This window comes from Parasteatoda tepidariorum, chromosome 1 (genome assembly GCF_982258835.1).
Source record: "Parasteatoda tepidariorum strain Cologne lab strain chromosome 1, Ptep-v5.0, whole genome shotgun sequence".
Lineage (NCBI taxonomy): Eukaryota > Metazoa > Arthropoda > Arachnida > Araneae > Theridiidae > Parasteatoda > Parasteatoda tepidariorum.
The window spans coordinates 18,055,637-18,067,789 of record NC_141755.1 but is presented as its reverse complement, the minus strand read 5'-3'; the positions used below and the strand labels follow the sequence as shown (position 1 = coordinate 18,067,789).

Sequence of the window (12,153 nt, the reverse complement as noted above, 5' to 3'; positions counted from 1 at the left end):
AATGGCGCCGCAAATTTCAAGTGTATATCGAAAATGTGAATGGATTCAGCGTTTTGCTGCTCTTTATAGAGATGCAATGGAATTAAAAAATATGGCACAAATTTCAAGTACACATCGAAGTTGTGAAGCGATCGTGAAAAGATTCAGTGTTTTGCTGCTCTACGTAGAGTTACAGTGGATTAAAAAAAAATATGGCACCGCAAATTAAAACTGCATATCGAAAATATAAAGGGATCGTGAAAAGATTCAGCGTTTTGCTGCTCTCTATAGAGATACAATGGAATAAAAAAATATGGCACCACAAATTTCAATTGCATATCGAGAATTGGAATGGATCGCGAAAAGATTCAGCGTTTTGCTGCCCTCTATAGAGATGCAATGGAATAAAAAATATGGCACCACAAATTTCAAGTGCATATCAAAGCTGTGAAGCGATCGTGAAAAGATTCAGCGTTTTGCTGCTCTACGTAGAGTTACAGTGGATTAAAAAAAATATGGCACCGCAAATTAAAACTGCATATCGAAAATATAAAGGGATCGTGAAAAGATTCAGCGTTTTGCTGCTCTCTATAGAGATACAATGGAATAAAAAAAATATGGCACCACAAATTTCAATTGCATATCGAAAATGTGAATGGATCGCGAAAAGATTCAGCGTTTTGCTGCTCTACGTAGAGTTACAGTGGATTAAAAAAAATATGGCACCGCAAATTAAAACTGCATATCGAAAATATAAAGGGATCGTGAAAAGATTCAGTGTTTTGCTGCCCTCTATAGAGATACAATGGAATAAAAAAAAATATGGCACCACAAATTTCAAGTGCATATCGAAGCTGTGAAGCGATCGTGAAAAGATTCAGCGTTTTGCTGCTCTACGTAGAGTTACAGTGGATTAAAAAAAATATGGCACCGCAAATTAAAACTGCATATCGAAAATATAAAGGGATCGTGAAAAGATTCAGTGTTTTGCTGCCCTCTATAGAGATTCAATGGAATAAAAGAAAATATGGCACCACAAATTTCAAGTGCATATCGAAGCTGTGAAGCGATCGTAAAAAGATTCAGCGTTTTGCTGCTCTACGTAGAGTTACAGTGGATTAAAAAAAATATGGCACCGCAAATTAAAACTGCATATCGAAAATATAAAGGGATCGTGAAAAGATTCAGCGTTTTGCTGCTCACTATAGAGATACAATGGAATAAAAAAAATATGGCACCACAAATTTCAATTGCATATCGAAGCTGTGAAGCGATCGTGAAAAGATTCAGCGTTTTGCTGCTCTACGTAGAATTACAGTGGATTAAAAAAAATATGGCACCGCAAATTAAAACTGCATATCGAAAATATAAAGGGATCGTGAAAAGATTCAGCGTTTTGCTGCTCTCTATAGAGATACAATGGATTAAAAAAAATATGGCACCGCAAATTAAAACTGCATATCGAAAATATAAAGGGATCGTGAAAAGATTCAGTGTTTTGCTGCCCTCTATAGAGATGCAATGGAATAAAAAAAAAATATGGCACCACAAATTTCAAGTGCATATCGAAGCTGTGAAGCGATCGTGAAAAGATTCAGCGTTTTGCTGCTCTACGTAGAGTTACAGTGGATTAAAAAAAATATGGCACCGCAAATTAAAACTGCATATCGAAAATATAAAGGGATCGTGAAAAGATTCAGCGTTTTGCTGCTCTCTATAGAGATACAATGGAATAAAAAAAATATGGCACCACAAATTTCAATTGCATATCGAAAATGTGAATGGATCGCGAAAAGATTCAGCGTTTTGCTGCTCTACGTAGAGTTACAGTGGATTAAAAAAAATATGGCACCGCAAATTAAAACTGCATATCGAAAATATAAAGGGATCGTGAAAAGATTCAGCGTTTTGCTGCTCTCTATAGAGATACAATGGAATAAAAAAAATATGGCACCACAAATTTCAATTGCATATCGAAAATGTGAATGGATCGCGAAAAGATTCAGCGTTTTGCTGCTCTACGTAGAGTTACAGTGGATTAAAAAAAATATGGCACCGCAAATTAAAACTGCATATCGAAAATATAAAGGGATCGTGAAAAGATTCAGTGTTTTGCTGCCCTCTATAGAGATAAAATGGAATAAAAAAATATGGCACCACAAATTTCAAGTGTATATCGAAGTTGTGAAGCGATCGTGAAAAGATTCAGTGTTTTGCTGCTCTACATAGAGTTATAGTGGATTAAAAATATATGGCACCGCAAATTACAAGTGCATAACGAAGATGTGGTGACGTGAAAAGGCAAAAAAAAAGAAAAAAAAAGAAGATAAATAAGGATTTTTCTGAAAGCTGAACCAAATGGATATGAAGAGTTTATGACTTATTCTGGTAAAAATTATATATCTGCAGTTTCAGCATTAATTGAATCGTTTTGGTTAGATGTAGGGATGTAGGATCAACGAATTAGAGTACATTACATGAAATTGGTCATGGGCATAAACAGCAAGTAAGTGATGAAACGTTAGCCGTTGGTGAAGCATGAAGCAATGTATTATGTTTCTTGTATCAGGCAACAATATTTGGCAAGAAATTGACGGAAAAAAGGCGCCAAAGTAAGAGATATGGAAATTGACAATTAAATTTTATATCCAGAAAAAGAAGGAACTTAATCGAAAAATTATCATTTTAGTAGGAGAGAGTAGGACGAGAACAGGTAAAAGGGGGAAACCCTCAATTTGGGTGAAATTAGTGAACAGACTGAAATATATTCTACTATAGGTAAGAAGAAAGAGCAGGCTCACTGAGCAATTCGAATGGCATCGATATAGATAAGCTTGTTTTACTATCCTAACTCATTAATATTCTCTTACTGTTTTGCTATCCTTATTTATTGGTCATTAGAGTTATAAAACTATTTTATGCCCAACTTATTATACGTATATTAAAGTTTCATACCCTAACAAACAATAAGGATTTAGTCCAGTAGTAGCATGGTAGTTCAGTAGTCGTAGTAGTTTTGTTTCGATAACTTCTGCTCTCAGGGTAAGACCGAGTACTACCATCACCCTATAAAGCCTATTAAGAATTATAGGATAAAGAAATTTAAAAAAAGTGTTTTCAAGAAAGAGACAATTGTGTTGCGATGCATAAAAACACAGAAAGAGATTTTTATACAAATTGATCAAAAAGAGAAGTGAGAAATGTATGGTGAACCAATTTATCTAAATAGTTTTATTAGTCAGCAACAATTTTAACAATTTTATTATTTTATTTTATTTTATATCCAATTTCTCCCGAACTATTAGACAGATTTCGCTTTTTTTATTTCGCCATGCAGAACAAAATTTTTAAAAATAATGCTGAAAATTGTATATCTTAAAAGATAAAATACTTTTCGATTAGTATTAAATAAAATATTAAAAAATATTTTTTGCAAAAAGTCTTTTTTTGCATGAAATATCTTCAGATAAAAGAATTTTATAATTAATGCAAAAAAGGTTCAATTCCCTTAAAGAGTTCTCGAGATATGGCATAATACACAAAAAGTAAAATTAACATACAGGGGTTCACTCTTTGAACCGTTCTTCTGACCAAACTAGTATTGGGGCCATATTTCCCAGATTGCGGCCACCTCCTATATTTTGGGGGTCGGAAATTCAATTCATTAAAAAAACAGGCATATTTATACAGCGAAGGTACGTTTTTGTCTCTAATTTCGTAACTTTAAATAGTACCTTCGCTAATTAATCAGGGCAATTAAGGTCATCCCTTCGAATCATGAAGATTTTGTCATGAAGATTTAAGGAAGATCTGATCACTAGATCAAAAATTATATTTTGGGTGGTCTGTTTTTTTGCGTATATATATATATATATATATATATATATATATATATATATATATATATATATATATGTGTGTGTGTGTGTGTGTGTGTGTGTGTGTGTGTAAAATGATGCAGTCGGACCGAGCAGGAAAACAGTCACAGGATTTTAATTAAACTAGGAGTTGTTTTATAACGAAGAAACTAACATAAAAAGATTAATTGAAGCTTTTTATGTCACATCCCCCCTCGCCGAAAATTTTTAACTACTATCAAAAGTTTTTAAAAATTATCCCTTTGCAAAACTTTCCCTGTGATGACACAATTAAAATAAAAAAATCAAATTGCACTTTTAACAAGATTTAAAGTAACAAGAATTATAAAAAATACATATAAGTACACATTATAAAAAAAATTTCATGAAAGTCCCGAGGAAAAAAAAAATTTGAAGTAGCGCTACTATCAAATTGAAGTGTTAGATCTTCATTTTCAATAGCTTTTTGTGATTTAAATTTCTTCAGTTCTTTTTAAAAATCACAATAAACAAAGTTACTCCTTATACTAACACAATTTAAGTAAACTTTTCACTTAGAGTAAGAAAATCTATAAAAACTTTCTTCAAAATGTACATATTCCATTTTAAATTTGTAATTTTTGCCGCTCCGTATGGGCATTCAAATAACCAAAATAAATTTTAACAATTAAATAATGCATTTAGAAGTAAATTAAATCTCATAGTTGCTTATTTATCGTTACTTTACTATAAACACTAAAACGAAATTTAAATTTTACTAAAATATTCAATTGATCATATATCGTAACACATAATATAATTAAAACGAAACTATAATATCCTATAACATTTTTATGCTAATCGTATTAAGTCAATTTAATAAAATAAAATTCCTCAAAGAAAAAGTAAATTTCAATAACAATAAGTTTTTGAAAATGCAAAAATAAACAATGAAAATAAGATCAATGAATAAAAATTAATAATCATTTTAAATGAAATATCAAGAATGAAAAAAAAAATTCAGAAATTATAACCAAAATCTATTATTATTTTTGCTATTCAAACACCAATTACTTTGATAATCAAAAAATATTTTGAAATTATTATCAAAACAAAAGCACAGATCAAAATAAACATTCATTATATAAATACTATTAAAGAAATTTATACTGTGGATGAAAATAAACACTGAAAAACACCTTTTTGTAGTTAATAAATCATTCTAGATTTTTGATGAAACACGCATATTCACTATCACTAAAGTGCACACGCGAACAGAATCGTAGCCACCATTTATGATCATTTTCTTGGTTTTTCATTATTTCACAATTCATCTTCCGTTGAAGGAAACCGCTGGCGAAACAAGTCGATCACAGTCTGGACTTCCATCATCCCTCCATGAGACCGACAGGCAGTAAGCAAGCAGGGACTCAGCGACTCCGATTCCAAAACCGCTACACAGCACTATTAGCATTTAGGTAGGCGGGAATCAAATCAGGCAGCGTAAAAATTCTGTTGAGGCAACTCCGCTCGACACATGAAAGAGGAATGTCCCAAGAATATCTTGTTTTAATTATTTTTGGTACCAGATTCGTTTAGTCAGGAATAGAGAGGATATTTTCCCCCGAGCATTATCTGTTTCAAGAGCAATGTCAGTTCTGCAGCATTCAGACAGCAATGTCAGCCAATTGTATTTATTTTAATTTTTGAATTATATTTTGAAGAAGCATTTTAGCAATTATTATCCTGCGCCCGTTTCAACAGTTCTTATAATCCTGCCGGCTTGTAAAATGATGCAGTCGGACCGAGCAGGAAAACAGACACAGGATTTTAAATAAATCAGAGTAACTTTTATTTGATCATTCTTAGTTGAGTGGGAGCGAAAAAGTGATGTTTACTCCATCAGCAAACAGTCTTTCTGGTAGGGAAAATCTTGCAAAAAATCCGAAAATGCCTCTATTTAGGGAAAAGAGGGAATTCTCAGAAGCTACTATTGGCTAATTAAATAGATCACGCGATTCCCACAAAGCTTAAAAGGAAAAATATCTTTATTTAAATTTATGTATAGTTGGGCTAAAAATAGATGTAGAAGCAGGATGTGGTTTTTTAAAAGTATGATAAAGTGCTTCGATTTGAAGAATTAAGTAGTAATAAATTAGGAGTTGTTTTATAATGAAGAAACTAGCATAAAAAGATTAATTGAAGCTTTTTATGTTACATATATATATATATATATATATATATATATATATATATATATATATATATATATATATATATATATATATATATATATATATATATGCATGCTCTTATGTACATACATACATACAATGCATGTACTTATGTATATACATACATACATGTACACGCAGTTACGTTTGTATCTACCTGCGTGTATGTATGCATGCATGTATAATGGGAAAAAATAAAATTAAAATAATTTTAATATGTATACCAAGTTTATTTTTCACGCTAAAATACGATTTCGAGATGCGATGTTTGGATTTAAAATGGTAGTTTTTTTTAATTATAACTTCCACTGTATGTAAACTTTTTCAAAGACTGCACTTTCATATTATTTCAGAATTTTTTGGTTTTTCCAAAAATTTCTTTTTATAATTTTAAAAAATTCCGTCTAAATTTTAAAGTTAAAATGATATAAAATTAGAATTGATTCTTATTATTTTTTCATTTCGATCAGTATGATCAATATATGTCATTTGATATCATTTTGGTTAATACAAAAAATACTTTACTTATGCTTGTACTCGTAAATGCTTACAAAGTTATAGCAGTTTTTGTGCAAGGGGTTAACAGCAGATAGGATAATGATTTCAAGTCTTCAAATGCGTTTATCTCAATATCAGATTTTTTTTCGCAGTTTACTCCTTAAACAAGATATCTCTTGTTGTTTTTAAAATAATTGCCAACAATTTTTCATTAGCGATTATGATTACAGCACACGTGTTTTGAAATACAGACTAAGAATAGAAAAGTAGAATTTCATTTTTTATGCCTGATGTTTCGCAAAGACACGAGGCAATTTCTAAGCATATGTTTTTTTTTTAACTACATTGATCCGTAATTCAATAGTATGTGCACTTGCTTTTAAGATAATAGTTCAAAACATAGTTGACAGCCTTCAAAATGAAATCCTAAAGGAGTTTTGTTTTGAGCGATAGACATTTTTTTACAGTGTTTAGCTTACATGTAAAAATTGTCTTATTTTTTTTCTAAAAATGTCCATTCAAATAATAATAATAATTATAATTTTTACAAATAATAAAACAAATAAACGAGTATTTTAAAATTTTATGTCAATTTTTACAAAAAAGTTGTCGACACTAGTCGGATAACTTAATTATCTTTAAAAGATTCAAATGCATAAGCTTGAAAACTCTAAATACAATAATTTACTTAATTTTTTTGGAATTTTTTTTAAAGTTATTTATAAAACTATGAATATTTCCATGATTGCATTGATGACATAATTAAAACATAATGATAATTACACCAAAGAAAATATAACGTTGATTCATATCATATCACAATTTAATTTTCACTCATGATAGAAGTATAAACATTATGATTATGACATAAGTATAAACATTTAGGATGATAAGACTAATTGATAAAGATTGTGATAACAACCTTATTTAGAAAGATAGTGATAATAAAAAAATTATATGAAAACGGTTTCTTAAATCAAGTGATACGGTTACACTGCAAAAAATACCGGATCCAACTACGAAAAAAATACCGGCTCTCAAAATGCGGTACCTTTTACTGTAAAATTTATTTTTATTGGAACATGTTACGGAACAAAAAATCTCATATGCCTTATTATTTACAGCAATAATTCACCAATTATATTTAAATCATTCGAAATAAATAAATATTACTGTAAAAATTATGGTACATTATTTTAATGGTGAGCATGGATTTTACAGATAATGCTCCCAGAGTGCCGATGCTTTTACACATCAATTTGATCAGGAATTTTCTATAGAGTGGGGAAAAAAACTCTTTTCTTCTGAATTCTTTTGAAATAAAGACATTTTTCTTTTCTAACGTGTAGTATTAGTTATAGTCTTTAATAATTTTTTTAAGAGGTACTTAAAGAAAAAACATATTTCTTGTTATTCTTATTAACTTCACAAATAAGCATTATGGAACCTGCATTTTTATGAGATACTAGCTGAGTACCCGTATTTAGTACGGGGAAAATATAAATAAATCGGTATTGATCAATAATATTAAATCACACTCAAAACTAAAACGTTTATACCGACGCAATTAAAATAACTTTATTTAAATAATTAAATATAAGGAATGAATAAATAAATAATTCAATTAAATAATTTTTAATAATTTCAATGTAATTTATTTCACGTCCCGGGAACTTAACGTTATTAGATTGAGAGGAATGTTCTTTAACCACACCGTTGGCAACGAAACTTATTTGGCCTGTAGATTACTATTTTATTTTGTTTATTTTATTATTATTATTATTTATTGAACTGCGTAATTCTGTGAATGTAAAAATGACGAGCAGTAGCATGATAATCAGAATTGCATTTTTATAAAAGTTTCTTAGTGCAATGATGCTTAAACTTAGTGGTATGTAATATTGTAACGACGAAAAAGGCATTTTAGCTTTAAAATTTTTTTTGGGCATTATAACGCATTTAGCACAAATTTGAAACACAAAACCTAGAATCCTAAATTATAAATAGTTTATAGTTGTGGCAATTCTTAAAATATAGTTATAAATATTACATTCCGACAGATTACAGAGCATTTTTTCCCCAAAATATGCCGAAAGAAAGGGAAACTGAAATTGTAACGAATTAATGGATAGTTTAGAAATTAATTTAGCAAATTTTCTAAAAAATCCTTCCATTTTTGTTCAATCTCAAATATTCTCAAATAATTTTTAAAAACTTCGTAAAGGCAATTAGTTTCAAACATCGTTCATCCAAATCTCAAAAGTACTTTTTTTTGTTCAATGATTTGGTCAATATCTTGTCAAATATAGCAAGAAGAGAGCAAAATTTAATAAATTAAGTGCAAAAGTTTTCAGAAATTGTTTATATTGTAAGTATATTTTTTTAAGGAGTCAATTTTAATCAATTTATTACGGCAGCATTTTTCGATAAAAATTTTATTGAATATTGTTCAAAAGTTTTTCACTTATGTGTTTAAAATATGATTAAAAAACTTCTTTAACAAAATTTTATTTTTAAGAAAAGATCCTTTTTTTCTACTCCAGAACTCACATATCCCTTTTAAGTTTTGGTCTAATTATTTTCTTTAAAACTTTATGTTGAAAATAATGTTCAATGAAAAAAAATTACTTACTGGTATTTCATTTGATATCAATAAACTTGTTCCTAAAGAAACTTGAATTATTTTACAAGGAAGTACTGAATAATGTTTCTTTTTATCAAACTTTCACGGCTTCGAAAGGAATATTTTGTCCCTTCTCATTTACTTATTAAATTAATTTGACTTTTATAGTGTTCTAAAAATAATGGTAAATAAATTATGATAATAAATTCATAATAATATTCATTCCTACTCACTAATGAATCAATCATACATACAGTTGTCGCTCATTTTCTCACTGATATCGGATAAAATACCAGAAAGTAAATTATTCTCTTAATTTTATTTGTCTTGCAAAATTGTTTAACTGCGTCATATATTTATCGCTTTTCGTTAACTTTATTAAGATTGGTGAGAAAGATTATTTCAGCCTGCAAATAATACGTAATAACTAGCATATATAATACAGGATGTCCAGCATATTGTCCTAAATTTCTATATTTTTATAAAAGTTTTTATGGTTTTCGCAATAAATTTGCCGTTTGTTTCATTCATTTATCATCCTTTGTTTCCGTGATTTTTAATTTTGAAATCAGGCACCCTGCAAATAATTTATAAAAAATAACGTTTGATAAATAATATGTAATAAATAATATATAATAAACAATATATAATAAATATATTAATTAGTTATTAATAGCATCATCGTCGAACGGTAACTCTTTTAAATTATTTTGTAAGGGCTTCGAGACTTCTCACCCGTTTTTAGTTCCAAATTTGTTTAGATATTTTAGTTATTTGGGAAGGTTTTGAGGAGGATAAGGCGTGGCTAAAGTTTGAATAAGTATAAAAAAAAATGAGGGAAAAAATGCTATATAAAAGCATACATACATACATACATACATACATACATACATACATACATACACACATATATATATATATATATATATATATATATATATATATATATATATATATATATATAATTCTAAAAGGATTATTTTTCTTCTTTTTTTGCTTTATAAGAAGGCAAATATCATTTTAAAATCTCTCTCTGCGCTACAAATGATTGTGTTCAACTGTCTATCCCTTTAAAAGAAAGGTATTGGTTAAAATACTTCATTCGTTTCCAAACAAAACAAGTGACCATTAAATCAGCGAAAAGTGATAAGCATAGGTAGAAGGAAATCCAAAGATATGAGATATGAGAAAACGTGATCAAATTCGGATCTAGGTAGCCTGGTATTTATTATTTAATGTACAATGCAAAAAATAAAAAATGGGCCACCCTGAATAACTTTTGATCTAATGATCGGATCTTCGCATTATATATAACTCACTTTTAATAGTTCGAGGGGATGACCTCAAATATGCTACAGAGGATATTTTAAGTTACAAAATCAGACATAAAAACGTATTTTCTCTGAATAAACACACATTTTTTTCAACGTATTCGGATTTTTGACCCCCGAAATGTAAGGAGTAGCCCCAATCTGGGAAATATAGTTCCAATAGTTTGGTCAGGAGATAGTTCTAAAGATTGGGTCCTTTAATGTTAATTTTACTTTTTGTGCATTTCGCTATATCTCGCGAACTTTTTAAGCGAATTTAAAAATTTTTGGACAAAGGTATGAAATTTATTTTTCCATGCAAAAAATAATTTTTGATAAATATTTATTATTCTTTTATTCCTTTATTTAAAATTAGTCAAAAAAATTTTGAATTGTAAAGTATGCAATTGTTTACATAATTTTAAAGAATATAATTTTACATGGCAAAATACAAAATTTGATTGAAATCGATCGAATCATTTCCGAGATAATGAATTTCAAAAAATTTGTATTTTTTGTTCGATTTTTCATGTACTATTTGACCGATTTTGCTCATATATTGTATTCGTCCATGTAAAAGTATATTCTTTAAAATGATGTAAAAAATCGCATGCTTTACTATTTAAAATTTTGTCAACCAGTATTAAATAAAATAATAAAAAATAATAAATATTTATTGAACGTTATTTTTTGTATGGAATTATATTTGGGTAAATGAATTTTACAATTAAATGGAAATAGTTTTAAATTCGCGTAAAAAAATTTTGATTTATGGCAATAACCATGTCTTTTTTATTTCATGTAAAAACATTTTAAATACTCGGCATTAAGAAATAAAACTGAAATAATATTTACTATTCTATACCTTCAATTTCATTTCTGTGTAGAAATAGCAACTATTTGACAATTACTTAGCTTTCACACTACCTAATATTTAATAACACGTTTTATTAGAGTTTTTTTACAACATTTTAAACAATCGTTCATCAATACCTAATCAAAAGAAAGAAATTTTATTGACTTTTCCATCATTTTTTATTAGCTCTCCTTCGTGTCTATAAGGGTGAAATTCTTTAATTGAAATTTCGAACATTTTTAGAACAGTTAAAGCACTCAAATCTCTACTGGAGCTCTATGACTGATGACAAAGTAAGTTTCAAACATTAATTAGCCGATTCAGTCAAAATTTATCACCAAATTGAACTTCCGAATCACCGAATTATCCGAATTCCGACTATTTTCCGACTAGCTAGCGTACTCAAATCTCGTTTGCAAATTTGCATTTGAAATGTCGGAAAACAATACAAGCTTTAATCATTTCCTGATAACTACGAGAATTCACTGCCTTATTTTACCGAACTTTGCCGACTAGCTAAAATGCTCAAATAACAACCAAAGTTCTATGCTGAATGGAAGTCTTAAACGTTCTTGACGTTCTAGTTTTAAACGTTGGTTGGCGAGCGTTAGCGAGCGGGGGCGCAGCCCACTAGTATCCTTTAATTGTTTTGAACAATGTAGTTACAGTGTTTAACACTAAACCGCAACTCTGTATCAGTCGTTTTCTGATCGTTATGAATAGAATTTACTTTGCGATAATACCGCCAAATAAAATTTGTCGTCTACCAAAATTTCGATAACGTTGCAATAAGATTTTGAAATATCTGCTGGAACTC

General features: G+C 29.0%; 1 protein-coding gene across 1 annotated transcript in view; it reads right to left on the bottom strand.

Annotated features, from left to right (window-relative positions):
• Positions 1–9,424, bottom strand: part of LOC107440100 (long-chain-fatty-acid--CoA ligase 5) — a 41,215-nt gene extending 31,791 nt beyond the window's left edge. Inside the window, exon 1 of the mRNA XM_087159898.1 lies at positions 9,180–9,424. The gene's annotated coding sequence lies outside the window, so the exon portion shown is untranslated. The remainder of the gene's footprint in view (positions 1–9,179) is intronic.
• Between the last annotated feature and the right edge of the window lie 2,729 nt (positions 9,425–12,153).